Here is a 19,074-nt window from a genome sequence, read left to right on the forward strand (position 1 = left end):
TCTGGTGGTTCCTCAGAAAACTGGACATAGTACATCCCGAGGACCCAGCTATTCTACTCCTGGAAATTCACCCAAAAGATGCCCCATTATACAACAAGGACACATGTTCCACCATGTTCATAGCAGCCTTATTTATAATAGCCAGAAGCCAAAAAGAACCCAGATGTCCTTCAGCAGGAATGGATACACAAAATGTGGTACATTTACACAACAGAGTACTACTCAGCTATTAAAAACAATGTCTACATGAAATTTTTAGACAAATAGATGGATGTAGAAAACATTATTCTGAGTGAGGTAACCCAATCACAAAAGAACACACATGATATATACTCACTGATAAGTGTGTATTTGCCCCAATGTTCAGAATACCCAATAATCAATTCACAGACCATATGAAGCTTAAGAAGGAAGACCAACATGTGGCTCTTACAGTCCTTATTAGAAAAGAAAACAAAATACTCACAGGAAGAAATACAGGGACAAAGAGTAGAGCAGGGACTGAAGCAAAGAGCATCCAGAGACTGCCTCACCTGGAGATCCATCCCATTTGCAGCCACCAAACAGAGACACAATAATGAAGCCAAGAAGTGCTTGCTGACAGGAGCCTGATATGAGTATCTTCTGACTGGCTTTGCCAGAACCTTACTGATACAGATGAGGATGCTTGCAGCTAACTATATGACTGAGCATGTGAACCCCAATGGAGAAGTTAGAGAAAGGACTGAAGGAGCCAAAGAGGCTTACAACTCCTTAGGAAGAAGAACAATATTAACCAACCAGACTTCCCCAAGCTCCTAGGTACTAAACCAACCAATGAATACACATGGAGGGACCCATGGCTCAAGCACATATGTAGCAGAGGATTGCATTGCGTGGCATCAATAGGAGGAGGTCCTGTGAAGGTTTATTTCCCCAGTGTGGGAGAATGCCACGGTAGGGTAATGACAGGGTGTTGAGGTGGGAGTGGATGGGTGGAAGGGGAAGTGTCTTCATTAAGGAAAGGGGAGGGTGGAGGAGGAATTGGAGAAGGGGGAAAAAGAATAACATTTAAAATGTAAATATATAAAATATTTAAAAAAGTATAAGATGTCTTGATTTGGAGACTGTCAAATGAAACCCTGAAGCCTGGTGTCATGTGGCATGCTTGGCATCATAGCATTTAGCAGAGGCCTGCACTATGTAGTCAAATTTTGTTTAAAACAAACAAACAAACACATATCTCAATAACATCCCTATCATAGCCTGAAACGTACTTTACTGATAACTGAATTTGAATAATGTCAGTGGTTCTCAACTTATGGGTCTTGATCCCTGGAGTATTGTATATCACATATCCTGGATGTCAGATATTTACATTATGATTTATAACAGTAACAAAATTATGATTACGAAGTAGCCAGGACATTTCATGTTGGAGTGACCACAGCATTGGGAACTATATTAGAGGGTCACAGCATGGGAAGGTTGAGAACAACAGACTAACATAATTTATGTGGCTGGTAATTGCTGGAAGTGCAGTGAAGGAAAAGAGAGAAAGAGGGAGAGGATGCTTACAGCACAGACTCATTGAGGAGTCTCAGATTAACTTTCCCCTTACATAAGGGAAGAAGGGTAGAGCTTTTGTATTCCTTTTAGGGCTTCATTGGTCTACATGAAGGCTGGGGTTTTACTTTCTCATTCTGTATGTATGTGTGCTGAAAACATGTCTGGGTGAGTGTACTTTTGGAGTGGAAGAGGCTGGAGACAGTAGTCTCCTGGATGGGTTGAGGAAACATGGTGGGTGACCAAAACCTTCAACTGCATATACTGACTTTATTATTTGATTGAGTTGTGGGATCAGTCAAACTAATATATTTATTTGTATTTGTTTAGTTGTATAATGTATGTGTTTCTTTGTTTTGGAAATAGTCTCGTTCTGTTGCCCAGGCTGGCCTCAATGTAAATTGTCTTCCCCAGCCTCTGGAGGGCTGAGATCACAAGTTCATGCTAATACACTGGGCTCACTGTACCATTATATAAAAAACAGGAAAGTCAATAAAGATAGAAACTTGCCCAGATTTTTCACAATAACTAATGATAAAGAATAGCCCCAGGTGAAACTCCACCAACATGCAGGCCTTTTAATTGTCTCATTATACTGCATTGAGTACATAGAGATGGAATACACGTGCTTTAAAAATGACTAATTCAGAGCCCGAGGCAGAAATACTTAACCATCACAGCACAATGCTAACGCTGATGGCCAGGTCAAAGAATGACTTCCAAAATGAGGATCAATAGCTAACTAGTGAGGACTGGGGGAGAGAGAATCAGTCTTCCTCATGGAGGAAGCCCATGATAGGTTGGTTTCTACATCAAACATACACATATGATAAAGATGAAAAGGACTCAGCAGGTTACAGTTATATAGTAATTTGTTCATCTCTTTATGGAACAAAATTAATTAAGGACAATGAGGGAATGATTTGAGAAGAAGATGGTAAGGGGAGCTGCAAGGAGGAAAGAATATGGGGGTCTGTGATGTAAATACAGTGCACAGATTAAACAATGAATCAGTGACTGATTATTTTGTTCATGAATATCTCTGAGGTTGACAATCTGATTTGGATATTAATAAATCTTGAAAGGAATACAAATGAAAAAGTATTAATTACAAGAATTTAAAGCTCTACAGAAACTCATTTCTGTAAGGTGTTTTTCTTCCTCACAGGAAATGAAAGGGTCTTTGTTTCCTCTCAATTCCTCACCAGTAGGTCTAGTGCTCTCTAAAGGACTTGTGCTGAGTGTCTCCTCTTAAACAATGTTTAGAGATTTTACACTTGAAAAAGACGCCTATCGCTTTGTGAGTCTATCATGGTACCTTTTCTTTTGGCAATTTATGTACAGGACTGCAGCTTTGTCATTATTCGTCTTTTCCTCACTGCGTTATTGCATGACCTACACAGTCAACAAAGAAATATTCTCAATGGCATCCCAGCATAGCCACCAAGCAGTATGGATATCCAGAAGCTAACCAGGTATGATGGTGTGGAAACTTTTACCTTATGAAATGGCCACTTCACCTTTATCTTGCAGTTGCTATAAAAACACACCTTAGAGGGGCAGTTTCTCTTTCACCAGAACTTCTTAGTGACAATAATTTAACGCTGCAGTAATTGAGCTGTTGGTTCGGAGCTGTTGAAAGGAAGGTGACCCTTACGGAGAGGAGCTCTGACCCCATATGCTAATGTACTTGACCTTAGCTAGAGAAGCTGCATTGCCTTGTTATTAATGGCAGAAGAGAAGGGATTTATCTTTTTATTTTATTTTATTTTATTTTATTTTTTTTGAGCCTAAAATAGCAGCCTTGGGTACTGAAGGGGCAAGACAGGAAATTAAAAAGAAGATGCTGGGCTGTGTGTACTAAGAAAAATGCATTAGGCTTTGGTAACAATAAAATCTGCATGCTTGGTGACTTGGCTTCAGTGTGAACACTGTTGGAAACTCTTTCCCTTCCTTCCTGTGACTGTAAAACAGAGGCCGCTCCTGTCAGGGTTCCAAACTTAGCAGATGAGAAGGATCTTACGGCACAGTTGCATGCATTAGTGATTAATTATAGATGTCGTTTTGTTTACTTATTTTCCTTATGCTTCAGAGCTGTGGTTGACATTGGGCATTTCTTGTCTCATGTCCCTTGTGGACATATGCAGGATATAAATGATTTTTAATTGTGTGGAAAGGAAATACTAAACTTATCAAATTGAATGGCAGTGGACCATATGATAAAGGTGCTGCGTTTTTTAAAGTAAATTTGTTAACAGAGACAGGGTATTAGGAGTCTAGATCTGTCATAATGTATTACACTCACTGTTATAGTATGTCCCTTTGGCTGGATTAGTGCACAAAGAAAAGATTTGGACTGGGAAGATAGTTCAATAGGTACCTCATTTGTGGGATTAGTATGAATGCCAGCATTTGAATTTCCAGAACTCACAATTCCCTGGGTATGATGGTGTATACATATAATTACCTTATTCCTTTAGTGAGGAAAGGCAAGATGCCATTCTCCCGCTATCTAGTCTGGTATATTTAGTAGCAAACAGCAACAGGTAAAAGGCAAGAACCAATCCCTGAGGTTTTTCTCTTCCACATGTGTGCTGTTGCGTGTGCACACACGGTTCACATGAACACACAATCCAACACACACACAGAGGAGGATGAAAACAGTGCTTTTGTATCACAGCATATGTGACCAGTAAGGACTTGAGGGCCATGTACGTGCTACATACGATCAGACTCATGGCCGGGCACATGCTAAGCAAGTGGTCTTCCTGTGTTGTACATCACTGGCCTCGAGACAAGTACAGATGCAGAGTTGAGATTGTGATAACACAGCCCTATTTGTTTGTTCACTCTCTTTTTAAGCAGAGGAAGTACTAGGGGCAGGTGTACATTTGACCCCTTTCAGACAGTTCTCAAAGGATGTGTCATGAGCTGTTCATAGATGTGACCCACACTGGTAGCTTGAAGTGCCTGCACAGCCCTAAGCTGTGATTTCTTAGGGCTGGAGCCGAGATGACTTTCTGCCTGCTCCCTCCTTCTGACTCCGAGGGTGCAGTGATGCTCCATCGTCTGTCTCTTTATAGAACTGCCAGGGAGCAGAGCCTCTTGAATGGGTGGCTAGACTGTGGTCTTCTGCTTTACCATTGGTTTCTCTGCCACTTGTGTGACAAATCTCAGCATCTTCCTATTTTTCTAGGCAAAACATCTGTTTTCATTGACTCCTGTATTACTGTCCCACAGGCTGCACAGGTTTATATGGCTTGTATTAGAGGCCTCAGTCCGTGCCTATCGTGGCTCTTTGTGGTCTTTGAAAGGACAGTACATATAAGAGGAGCATGAGGGTAATCTGTTCTCGTGGCATCTGGGTGGCAAACAGACACTAGAAAGGCTCAAGGTCACAATGTCTTTTACAAGGGCACATCTACAATGACTAACTTCTTCCCATAGTATCTACATCTTGCAAACTCTATCACATCCCAATAGTGCCACTATCCCAATAGTGCCACAGCCTGTCACAAATGTGACCCTGAGAGACAGTTATCTACACCATACCCAATTTATATTTCATTTTTTTAAAACAAAACCTCCAACCCTCCTGATTCTTCCTTAGCAAAGCACTTTACAAAATATCACTTTTTATTATATCTGATAGCATTTTCATCTGTGGGCTTATCATATTCTGTAGCATATTCAAGGATCCCTTTCGGACCCCTTAGCTGTGTGTGTATCCCAGCTAACTGTTTCTTGGTGCCTCTTTCAGAGAGATAAAACGTTTCTTTAGCTAATCTTCTCCCAGATGAGTTCTACTCAGTTGGCTCTTCCCTTTTGCAGACTCCTATGATACCAATTTTTCAATGTTCAAAAATAGTTCTACATTTCTCTAATTCAATTTGCTTTCCCAACTCCATTGGCTGACATTCCCAGATATACTCTGGGTGGAACAGGCTTTATACACGTAAGCTAATATAAACTTGAGTCAACTTAAAACTGGAGGGAGTCAAAATCTGCACTCCCTCTCAGCTCTGACTTTTCTATATGATTTAGAGGATCCTTAGAGTCTATTCCATTTCCTCAGAGAGTTTCTTTGCTCTTGGCCATACCATTCATATTTTACTCTCTGATGCTTTACACAGCTATAGTTCTGGATGACATTTTATTGCTATATAACATGTATACTCTCATAAATTTAAAAAAAAATTCCTTTTCAAATTTCTCTCAGATGGGCACATTGTAGCTTAATTTCCATATGTACATTCATCATAATTTTTTTTTAAAAAAACCTTTTAAAATACATGAAGAATAGCTAAATAAAGGGAGGTCAGGCCACTGGAGAATAAGTGGAGGGAGAAGAAGGAGGAAGGATGACCAAAAAGCAGTGTGCTCTACAGGGCTCGGGAGATGGGAAAATCTTAATTTTAGACTTGAAACAATATAGCATACAGACCAGGAATACTTCACGAAAGGATGTAAGGACAACATGCATGAACATGTGTGGAAGAGACATAGACAAACACATTTATACAACCCCCTCTCTCAAAATAAGGGAAGGCTTGAGGCAAGTGAAAGAAGCACAGGAAAAGCAGAATGTATCATGGTGGACAAGGGCGCAAGAAAAGCATTAAGAGAGGAGACCAGCAAGTACATGATATTCAAAAGAAAATGTCATAAAATAAATCATCATTTTACTCATTAATCATATGCTAGTGAAAATGATACTTGTAATTTTTTTCTAAGTCATTCATTTTGTAGTTTGGGCAGGTCTTGAAATGGAACCTAACAGAGTGCCGAAAGCAGAAAAATCAGAAAAGAAGCTGACAATTGAGCTAGACAATTATATTACAAAATAGTAGAAGTTCAGTAGAAGGAAATAAAATTACCATTATGATAATAGAAGGTAATAAAATGAGAGACAGTATTCCAGAAAGGAGTAGGAGAGTTAAATATTAATAGGGAAACTAGAGGTAGTGGAGCCAATAAATATTCAGGAGATCTGATACAGCAGAAAGAAAAATATGATGAAAAGGCAGTTTTAGTGAACATGGCCATTTAGCATTAAACATCCTTTTGAGACACTGGTGACATTTTATATGACCATTGCAGTTTCAGTCCCGAGTACCTAAGCTAGCATTGTACTGTTAGCCAGATCCTCGAGTCTAAACTATTTTTCTCATACATCTGTGCATGTGCAGTTATATAGAATGAAATCATTTTCAGAAATTTCAAAACAAAGTAAAAGCAATCATATGTATATATATGTATATATATATATATATATATATATATATATATATATATAGAGAGAGAGAGAGAGAGAGAGAGAGAGAGATGCATACACACACACACAGACACACAGACATACACACACATATATGGATATATGGAGAAAAAGCAAGAAAGAAATGTTACTACATATCACCAAATCTGAATTTATCAAAAGCAAGATAGAAGACAGTGATGAAAGAAGACATTTAGTAAACAATTAGAACTTATTTTCATCCTTTGGCTTTTAGATGGGTAGTAGGTCTCTAGTCTTTACATTTTTTTCCCTAATGTTCACAGAAAGTATCCATCCATGAGTGCCAAGAATTTACATGAGAAATAAAGAAAACATAGGTTTGAATCTATCTGTCTGTCTGTCTGTCTATCTATATATCATTCATTATCTAACTGTATTACATCTACCCATCATTTATCTGTAATCTTTCTATCATTTATCTGTAATCTGTCATATATATATATATATATATCTGACATATATGTCATATATATATATATTAATAATCTATCATCTATATATCTGCTTATATGACCTAAGTGAAGGGGTGTATGTAGTTTTAGTGTCACAGTAATGATGATGAATTGATTTAGTACACATAATATCTTTGACTATGAAAGGGTTTTGCTGATCAATAGAGAACAGCTAGAGAAACTGCTCTTCAAACCGAAAGAATCGGCAAGAAATTAAGTTGTACTTGGGTATGTGTTGTTAATAAATACGGCCTGTTGTAAGGCTGTATAAGGAAGACAGTGATCACAACATATACTGTGTTGGGCACCCATTTTAAAGCAGTGCTTTAGAGTATTCTCGAAAAACCTTCCATATCCTATTTTGTTTAAAACTAGAAATCCTGTAAGGCCAGAATTCAGGTCAGTTTTATTCATCCAATAGAAATAGGATCAGCTCTAGATTCTATCTTGTTGAAAGAAATGGGTACATGACTAATCACAGTAAACTACAGGATTGAATCTCTGTACCATACTTAGATGTTGTTTTGCTGGAAAAACCATAAAGTTGCATCAAAAGTCATTATTACCCTTGTTACTATGAAGGCCTGGATGGCTGAGCCAAGTAGACACCACCGCGCTCTGCCCCACAGGTTCCATCCCATTGCTTCAAAGCTAAGGTGGCAAATAAGCATGTTCAGTGTGTAACGAAGGTTCAGAAGCCCAGTTTCTGATCGGTACTAGTTAGTACTGTAGTGGCCAGGGAGACACATGCAGGTGGACACATTTGAGAGCCAAGGATGGAAGATCCTCCTGCAGTCCCATTGTGTGGGTACACGGCCCATCTGGAAAACAAGCAGTGATTTGGGCTTTTTAAGGTATATGGTATAGCAGAAGGCTTCGAAGCAAAGGGAACAACTTGGGATAGCAAACAAGTGACAAATGCATAGAATAATTTTAAAAGAAATGCATGAAAAACAGATTTTGAAAAATTCAATAAATAGCTCTTTCCCCTTCTAATTTTAAGAGTTGAGTTATTCATTTCCCCCCAAGACTTTCATTAGCTGTAGCAAATGTGTTCTGTGCAAGCCTCAATTCTTGTCATAAGTGCTATTCAGAGAACATCTGCGGAGAGCAGTTCTTTCCCCATTTGCAAGCGGAGCTTCGAAGCTTGCTGAAGCAAGCTGCCAAGCGGTGGCTTGTTTTCTGGGCCCAATCAAGCTGCCTCTTTCAGATGTTGAAATCGCATGTTTTCTGTATAAAGCAGATGCTTCCATCATATAAGACTAAATTACCCTAAGAGGTTGAGGGAAGGTCTTAGGATGAGCCAAAACAGGAAGCTTCGCTGTAGGTTTAAATGGTGCTCTAATCCTGCATTTGTTTATGTTGAAAAGAATACAGTGGAAGAATGGGATGGATGATGAGTGGCAATGTGTTCCAACTGAAGCTGTGAAGAGATGAACTCATAGCTAGGTTTTCAATGGATTGGCACAGTATGGGTGTGTTATAGCAACAGAAGTTCTGGACCGAAGCACTGTTCTTACTCAGAAGGTCCTCAAAGGCTTATCTTCCCAAAGTTAAGCTGCCTGCAGTGGATCCCTGGTGGCTGATGTTGGCAGACAGGTATTGCCTGAGTCTTAAACTGTGGTTAAAGTAGCATTAGTTGCAAGAGTTTCTACTCCAGTGAGACCAAATTGGGCACAGAAATCAAAGTTTTAAGAGCCAGTTGTGGTTAGAAAAGCAACCTGCAAGTTGTCTGAACTACAGCGTTTGGTGAAGCTTCCTGTTTCAGGTCCTCCTGTCTAGATAAAGACATAAAAGATTTGGTTTTATTAGGACAGTATTAGATTCCATCTAGTGGAAAAGTTGCCCAACAGCTGTTTTTTAGCACTGAGATTCAGGATCTCTGGGATGCTATTTTTTTTTAACCTTGGCATGAGAGGGTCTTATAGCTGTAATGACTTAACCTGGCCATTTTGTGGACAGAAGAGAGGTCGTTCTAGGCTGCAGAGAGAGAAGTGTACTCTGATGTTTGTGTACATATCAGAGCTGGTGTTAGGTCAAATTCTGTAACTAAGACATTGTCAAAAGTAAAAGCCCAAACCATGGTGCAGCATCAAGACAAAAATCTTAGGTTCTTAATTCAATCTCTTAACCTAGTGGGAAGTAATTTCTAAGCTAGAAAATATGTGGGGGGGGGGGTAGTACAAGGGTGCTGTGGTAAAATAACTTGTTGAAGTCCACATGCAAAGAATATATTGCTTTGGGAGAATACACAATGAAATTCATCTTAAGAAGACTTCATTCCTGTACCAGATCACAGGACAGACCCAAGGCAGTACTCTGCTCTATGAGTGAATCTTCAGTGTGTACGTGGCTCATCAAACACCAACTGGGATACTATGACATCCAAAGCTCTTAGGTCCTTATTAAAATCAAATGAAACCAAAAGTGCAGTCGTACAGTTTTCTGGCTGCTCCAAGCAGGAGAGAACTTGGGTTGCTTCGCATGTTTGTGAAGCTATGACTAGAAGAAAAAAATGTAACTTCCTGGTGTACTTGGAGGAGTGGCTGATCATCTAGTTCAATGCCACTAGCAGTTACCCCACAGTGATCCAGTATGTAGTCTTGATGATCACTTGAGAATATCTACCACTTTCATTGAAGCATTGCATTCAATTAGCTGTCAAGGTGGTCATATATATACCTCTTGGATTGAGCATGAGTTATATGCATTAGCCATTGGCAGGCAAAGTCATTAATGACCTTCCTAGCATACAGGCCACTTTCTAAATGTATCGATATCCAATTTGTCTCCCATGTCACTCTTTACCAGGTGATATCAGGGAAGCAAAACTCATTCTCCTCAACCGAATCTGGTAGTTCTCAACAGAAAAAAATGTGTTCCTTTCTGCCAAATGTCATTTGGGCAATATTTTAAGAAAAACTTGGTTGTCCCAGTATGGGTGCAGGATATTAGGCCCACAGTATACAAGATAAACTCCACAACAAACAATCTTTAATGCAAAGTGTTAACAGTGTCAGTGTTGACAAAAATTTTATTAACAGGACCCTCCACATTTAGCAATGAAAAGTACAGCTAGGTAATAAATTTGAATTCCATATAGATGACAAACATGCTTTTGGTATATGAATGTCAAATCACATGGAAAAGCTAGAGACTCAGTTTGCTTTATAATAGAGTAACACAGACTGAACAATTCATACTAACAGAAAAGAACTTAGCTTATGGGTTGGGGGTGGGGCTGGGGAGATTACCAAGAGAGGTGAGGGCATTAAAATGCACTGTCCCTTGCTGGAGAATTAAAGGGAAAATGCAGGTGGCAATAGTAACTGTGCTTATAACAGACACTCCTGGGTGGTTTAGCACTCATGTGGTGATGCCACGAATCACCATAACTTAGGCCTCACCACAACACTGTTGCACTAAGAACACACCTCCAATGTGTTAACATTAAGCACATTCCAGTGGCAGCAGAACTCATGCATAGTTTTTTTTTTCCCAAGGTAGGTTTATTTTCCTGTAAGCAGAACAACAGAGTAAGCACTCCCTTACGTGTGAGGTTAACCTTTGCTCTTACCTTCTCTCCTCAATATTATGACAGTTACATTGCTTACATATGCTGCACAAAACTGGTGGTGATTTGCTGTTGTTATCCTGTGGCAAACTGCGGGGAACACATGCCAAATTTATCCTTCTTTTAGACAGCTTCTGGGTAGTTTTTTAAAACTTTACTGTTTGTTTAGCTATTGCTTCCATTGTCATTTGCTAGAAAGTTTAGAGTAATAAATGAATGGATACATTTACTTTGCATAGAGCACAGATGTTATAAGATGTGACTAAATAGGATATTAACACAGAGTTACTCAGTTCTGCATGGAGAATCTGCAAACAGGTGGTTATATGTGCTGCACATGAATAATTCATCATCCCATGGTCTCTTTATACAATCCTGCTCTTTTAAATAAACGTCAGCCTTTATGGTGGCCAGGTAATGCTATCACATTTGGACCTGAATAACATTTTTCTGAAAGCAATGATAAGGACTGTCCTAGTTTTCTTTCTGTTATTGTAATGATCACCATGACAAAAAGCAACTTAGGGGAAGAAAGGGTTTATTTCATATTTCCCTTTCAGGTCAAAATTGGGTTAGGTAGATTTCTGATAAATAGCATATAATTGAAGGATGTTCTTTTGATACTGAACATCTCAAGCTTTAATTAGTATGTTCATGTCTTTTATCAATGATTAAATTGTTACATAGACTTCAAGGATTTAGGACTAATGAAATAATTCCAGATATTCAGTGTTAACATTTGGGTTCATTACGTATCGAATGTAATTTAGGTAAAATTGAGTAAAACTACAATATTGAAATTAGTTTATTTTAAATTTTTATGTACCTTAATTACCCATGCGTACACATGGAATTCCTATTGGAAAATGTTATCTACGATATGTTGCACCTTTAATTGGTATCTGATAATCCTTGCATGATGCAAGGGTTTTAATACACTTTTATTCCATGAAGATACCTTTTCTTTCTGATTGCTTTGGCAAAATAGGTTAATTGTACAAACTTTGAATATACCAGAAACTATCAATGATTTAGGAAACCAATCTACATAGCCTGTCTCCATTCTTTCCTTTCTTCTGGAACCAATACTATGAGCCATCTTTTCTGTGGTTTGGTGTTAGTTTGGCCAGGATGAATTCTCTCCATGAGGGCCTCAAGATAAGTTTATTTTCCCTTCATTTTTGGAACATATTTTCAGTGCATAAAGACTGTAAAGCTGGTCAGCCATTTCATCCCTGGAGAAAAGTCATAACATTTCCTTCATTTTCCATTGTATGTGTTGAAAAGTGAGCTGCCAGTCTTCCTGCCACATTGTGAAGCTTTTATCTGTCTTACTGTATGATTACCTTGAAGGTTCTGTCTTTGTCTCTACTGGCTAGCGTCTATAATGTATGTTGCTGTGGTCTGTCTCTGCTTATTTTGTCTAACTGAGGTTTCCAGAGAAATCTTTGGTTACAATTTTTTTCTTTTAGCATTTTAGAAAATTCATTTTCAAGAATCTCTTCAAATATTTCTTTCTTCCTATCCTTTTTTCTTCTCTTCTCCTCCATTCTATATATACTCTCTCTGCTCCATTGTTTCCTGCTTTCTTTTCATCTTCTTCTATCTTATTCCTCTGTTCAATGTGGATGTTTTTATTAACTCACTTTCTAGTGTTTTCTGTCATATTTACTAACATACCTATATTAACCTGTTTTGTGTTAAATCTTTACTTTGACCTACATTGTCTTTACTATGAAAGGATTTTTATTTTTCAAATTGCAGCTGTTAAAACTTTATCCCCATCTTGTTAATGGAAGATGTTAATGATAGTAATTGAAATACTCATATATTTAAGTATTGTCAGCAGGACACCATTCCTCTGAGTGAAGATGTATGTCCAATTTCTTGTCTGTCACAATTTGGTTCTATTTTCCAGCATGCTTTGTATGTTTTTATTAAAAGTTGAATATATTATATAACATTTTGTAAAACTTTAGCTGAAATATCTTTGTTTTACAGAAAATAGAAAAAACAAAATTTGAATACTTTTTTCTCTTGATAATAATATCAAATATGACCAGATCACCTCAATTAAATAAAAGCAATCAATATTCCACTATAAGCTTAAAGTCAGGTTTTCTGAAGTCCTAGAAAAAAATCTTCCCCAGTCTTGGAAAAATTCTAAATTTATATTTTTGCATTTCAAGACTAACCAAATGTGGGAGTGTCTATTTTTTTAGAACCTCCTAGAAACCAGCTGAAGCTTAGATTTATCAATCCTTGTTTTTTTTAAGAGTTACCAAATCAGTATAGAAAAGACTGATTTATGAGATGATCACCTTTTGTATGTTCAAACCTGAGATGGTCACCTTCTTTATGTTCAGACTTGAGATGGTTGCCTTCTTTATGCTCAAACTCCCCTTCTTTTGAATCTCAAGTATTTAAGTATTGTATTCTTAGGCATCTTTAAATCACACTTTAGATGACTGCAGCCCAAGGAGACTTCCACAAAGCATAGCCTACTGTTATCTACTCAGCTTTCCCCTGGGGAAAGAATGGGCTTAGCAGGAAAAGACCCCTATTACTATTCCTTTTCTCAGGTACTTTGGGCCTTTTGTTTAAGTCTTCCTTAGTTCCTTCTATTGTTTTCAAACAATAATCCATGCAACTTTTCTGGCTTTCTTGTTACTGTAAGCTCACTAAGGTTACTGGGTAAATTTATTAAGTAGCATGTATTCTGTTACTGTTGGTAGTACAACTCTGAAGTTGTCCTTGAGGCGTTGCACAACTTAGTGCTCTTTCATACTTAGTTATTTTGAGTCCCATTAACATGTGCAAAAACTTAATACCCTCTGCTCTCAGAGTCAAGGCCTTAGCTGAAATCCTAATGCTGTGCGAAATGCTTTCTTTATAAGCCTCTAAGTGCTTTGACTAGAACACAGAGGCAGTTGGGAAGAGGGATGTGTTCATAGAACTTTTAAAAGCTTAGACTCTCTTCTAGGAAGTTGTTAATAGTTATAGGAGAGCAATTTTATTTTCTAATACTAGCTTTATCTCAAGGACATATCATATGTTTATTCACCCCTCTCCTAACAACCCTTTTAAACTTGCTAACTACTCTCTGTCCTTGTCTAGAGATGATACAATCAGACCAGAGTCTATAAAGTAAGCCTTGTAGGGCTTCACAGGGAGCAAGTGACAAAGCCAGTGAAATGAGGCAGACCACAGCTTTTATTATGAAAATATTAGTCTAATGCATTATTATTATGTTGTGGTGGTTGTTGGTGTTAAACGTGTCTGATGAGCCTTGCAGATCACAATCAGCTAAAATTAAACCACTACAAGGTTCTAATCAATAAGAAGCAAGGATCCTTTTCAATGGAAGTAGATTCTTGAGCAGGTCTGAGAAAGATTTGGTAAAACCCAAGCTCTTTCCTTATCCACTGTAGCAGAGCTTGAAAACAGCTTTCAGAGACACCTTCCTCAGAAGCACCATTGTTCTTGTATGTAATAGTCCTGGGGGTTCTATAACCAGGAACATCTAAGACAAGGTCTAAAGACCACAAACATTTACTTCAGAGCAAAAGAAATGTCAATTATTCTTATTAAACCATTTCATAGGTTGATAGGTCAACGAGCCTCCCCCAAAGTTGAGCCAGGATCAAACCTTTCTTTGGGAACAGCTAATGTTTTACCTGTGCTCATTTTCTGAAATTGTGCCAAAGGTGGTCTATTTCTATTTTATGTCTTTTACCATAACAGACTGCCAAGGCCCATGTCAATATGCATAAATAGAGTCATTAAGAATTGGGAAAAATAATAAAATTTATTGTCCTGTGCCCTCACACTGGTGATAAAACAATAAAATAGGAGTAAATACTTATACATGATCTATACTAAGCAGAAAAAGATCATTTTCTACCTATAAGCTTGAAGCATTGAACAACTTACTCCTCTTCAGACTTGGTTGATTTGAGTCATATTGACACGTGAAAAAACTTAATAGTGTGATAATATTGTTTACAAGAACTAGAGAATTCAAAGAATTGTGTTGGGAGTTTGGAGATACATGTATTTGATGATGGAGACAATTGCAGTTCAAATAAACTGATGTTTTCAGTTATATAAGATCAGAGAAAATGGACAAAAGACATAAAATTAAAAAAAAATAGAAAAGATGATACAAAGGTTGTGGATTATTGAAGGTTTTGAAAACTTACAAGGTTATAAGAGAGCTGGCCATGACAATACATATCTGTTATCCTAGCATTCGGAAGGTAAATGGTAAGCTTTGGCTATAAAGTGTAAGGCTGTAGTAAGTCATATGCCCTCAAATAATCAAAAGGCTTTTTTTAAGGTCATAAGTTAGCATCAAGTTATAAGGAAAATGTGCCAAACAGTTCTGTTTCTCCTTAGATTTTACTGGACAGTGATGGCTCTTTTTCCCCTGGGGAAAATGTTTTAATATACCTTTCAAATAATAGCTATAAATTACCTGAACAACCATTAAGCCACAAAAATGAAAAACACTGAAGTGACCACTATATTAAGGATTTAAAGTTCTCCAGAATGATATTCAATGTCATCGCTGTGTATATATATGCAGATCATAAATAGTCAGATGATAGGTAGATAGCTAGCTAGGTAGATGCTAGGTAGGTAAATGGTAGATAGGTAGATTATAGGTAGGCAGATGATAGGTAATCATAGATATACAGATGATAGATAAATTATAGGGATGGTAGATAGATAGGAAGACAGAGAGATAATAGACAAACAGACAGACAAACAGACAGACAAACAGACAGATTGTTGACATACATATATACATGAGAAATGATTCATTAGGGGCAAATGGCTACATTTTTATGAAGACTGAGAAGTCTTAGCACAGGAAATTTGTAAGCTAGTGGCCTTTGCTATGAATTGTGCAGCATGGTTATGTTTGGAAGCACCAGACCCAATGAATATGACTTTGTACCTCTTAACAGAAGCTTGAAAGCTTGAGCTTTCAGATAATCTGGACTCAGAGCCAAGGACTCAGGTAAAATGGTGGACAAAAGCATTCTCTGATGCAAGAGCTCCTGCTGTTTTGTTAGTATTTTAGTTTTCAGCGAGTTAGACAATCCTGATTTTTCTGACTGAAGGTGGATCATCCTTAGTTCACAGATTAAAATGACAATCTCTCTAGAAACACATTGCAGACATGCCCAGAAAAAAAAAAAAAAAAAGATTTACCAGTTACCTGGTAACCATCAATTCAAATGCAGATAACTAAAATAACAACTACAAAAAAGTAATCCCTTCAATGATTGTTTGCTTAATTAAAACCATTACAATGGAGTGTCTCTGTGAGACAGATTAGTGGAGAGGGGTGCTCGCTTCCTGCAAAGTCTGATGAATAGAGTGTAATCCTAAGAGTCCACATAATGGAAGAAACTGGATGCCCTAAGTTGTTACTTACCTCTTACCTTGATATACATGCCATAGCACATGTGCATGCCTTTGTTTACATATATATATACATGCACAACGTGTACACAACACAGGTGTAACTGTGTGTGTGAGCATACACGTACACATTGAATAAGTTAATTTTAAAAGATTATACTAGACATTAGAACATCATCTAGTACAAGTGACTATGTAGATGATCAACACATATGAGAATTAAGTTATAGAAATTAGAGTTTGGTAAATGCTTTTATATCCAGAAAGAAAAATTTAATTAGAAAACACACCTGATATATCTTGAAATTGAAAACAGAAACAAATGAACTCATTTATTTACATAATCATGGAAAAAAATTAATTGTTTTAATTTTAGGATAATATGAAATATAGCAGTCTGTTTACACATTTTTTTAAAATGCTGCAAAACCTTCAGAATTCACTCAAGTTTTGATAACTAGTAATTTGACACTGTGATTTGAAAACATATGACAAAGGTAGGTTTATGCTTTTCAAGGATAATTCTTAGTTGATAAGAACAGAAGGAAGCTAGAACTATAAACATTAGAATTGTCCAAAATTCATGAAATTCCATAAAGACTGAAATTTTCAATAGACACTGAATTATCAAGATTGATATTGAAGAGAATTTTCACAGCACAGAAAACAAGCAGAGACTGCTCATATAATGTGGCCATACAAGGAGAACATGTAGCCTTACAAAGCCTATAGTGCCTTGTCCTAGTGACCTACATCTCCTTGAAAGACACAGGAAAAAGGGACAACTGCGATGGCCCTATTCCCATTTTCCTGATAAAATCACACTAAATCTTCAGACTTCACCTTCACCCAGGGAGTATAGAGTAGTTTCTCTGCATATGCTATACACTGGAAACACTCAGATGCCTTGGCAACATCTATCCCATTCAGAGATTTTATAGAAGTAATACATAGGAATGTCTCTGTTAGAAAATCCTTCGATTAGCTGCAATTATGATCTGATTTCATAAAAGTGATAAAGTAGTTCCAAAGAAACCCAGATGATCAGCTATTAAATCCATACTTAAAATGATTTTCAAAACCATTATGTTAAAACATTAGCTTTAATTAACGAATGACTAAAGCTTTTTATCCACCCAAATTACTAGTTTATTTTCCCATAATGTTTATCACTAAGCAATGCTGTTCTGTTTTTTTTTTTTTTTTTTTTCATCTATGTCTAGTGACCCATACATGTTTCTATCTAGAAACATCTAACTAAAGCAATATTATATCTTTGGAAAGATGGCAGAAATTAGTGCCATCATCAAGTATTTCAGTTCCCTCTGTGCTTCCAGATGTCAGCATGGGGCCACCCCTGATGACAGGTGGTCAGAGACCCTTTCCCACTTTCATTTCTGGCCCCTAATGGACCAGCTGATATAGCTGATCATGCAGGTGCTGCAACTTTGCTCAAGGTTCCAGAACGCTGCCTCAGCCCTACTTTGGCTTTGTTTGTCATACCACCCCTCTACCTCTAGACCCACAGTTACTAGCTGCTACATGTGGTCATTAGAGCCATATATTCAGATTAGTAGGAGACCACCAAATTGAAAGAACTAGAAGGAAAACTTCCCGAGACATATAGTTAAAATATTAAAAAATACAGATTAAAAGCAGAAGGGGAAAATAGAAAACTATGTTTTGAAAATTACCAGAAGAAAAGCTGTGACATATTTAAATGTGGTCCCATCAGGGTAAAAGCTAATTATTTGATAAAAAATTTCAAAGGCTCAAAGGCTTGAAAAAAATTTCAATTTCTGAAAGATCAAAATTTTCAACCCAGACTGTAATAGCAAACCAATTAAATTTAAGGAGCAATAAAACCTTCAGAAAAAAAAAAAGACAAAAAGTAATGAACTAAGATAATGGAAGAAATATTTTGAATGGAAGAGAAGGGTCAACACAATAAAAAGTGTTCCATGGGGGATGGGGAGAAAAATACTAGGACACTTAATAAAAAGAGTCTCAAGAAAAGACCACATAATCAACAGAATTATGGAAATTTCCATGTGTCTCATAATAAATCTCAATATTAATAAACACAACTGCAAATTAAAATTTTATTGAGTAGCAGTTGGATTAGAAATCAGGATCAATTTTATACTCTCTCCAATAAGTGCACATTATCATAACTATTTGCCATCAACTCAGATTAAAAGAATGCGGAGTGGTATTCTAAGCAACTGAAACTATGAAACAAGGAGACATAGCTTTTCTTGTTTCTCAACAAAAAAGCAAACAACCTTATATACTTCAAGTTAAAACCCTTCAGAAGTGATAAGTCTTACCATGCTCAGTACATAGATAATCCATTAGGAGAATATTACAGTTCTAAAGATTAAAAACTGGATAAGGAGAGATAGGGCCATCCCACTGCCGTTGAGACCCACAATCTGTTCACAGAGAGCTGAGCAACCAGAAGCACTTTCATTCGTAAGCACACTCTTTCTTTGTCCTCTAGTTTGTCTGCTAAGGGTTTATCAATCTTGTTAATTTTCTCAAAGAACCAGCTCTTGGTTTTGTTGATTCTTTGAATGGTTCTTTGTGTTTCTTCTTGGTTGATTTCTGCTCTGAGTTTGATTTGCCATCTACTACTCTTGTGTATTTCTGTTTCTTTCTGCTCTAGAGCTTTCAGCTGTACTGTCAAGTTGCTAATGTATGCTCTATCCAATTTCTTTTTTGGAGGTACTCAGAGGCATGAGTTTTTTTCTTAGTACTGCTTTCATTGCATC

General features: G+C 37.2%; 1 pseudogene across 1 annotated transcript in view; it reads left to right on the plus strand.

The window, feature by feature from the left end:
- LOC308423736 (high mobility group protein B1-like) overlaps window positions 1-19,074 on the plus strand; it is an 89,612-nt pseudogene that overhangs the window by 34,938 nt on the left and 35,600 nt on the right. The window lies entirely within an intron of this gene.

This window comes from Micromys minutus (genome assembly GCF_963924665.1).
Source record: "Micromys minutus genome assembly, chromosome: 1".
Classification (NCBI taxonomy): Eukaryota; Metazoa; Chordata; class Mammalia; order Rodentia; family Muridae; genus Micromys; species Micromys minutus.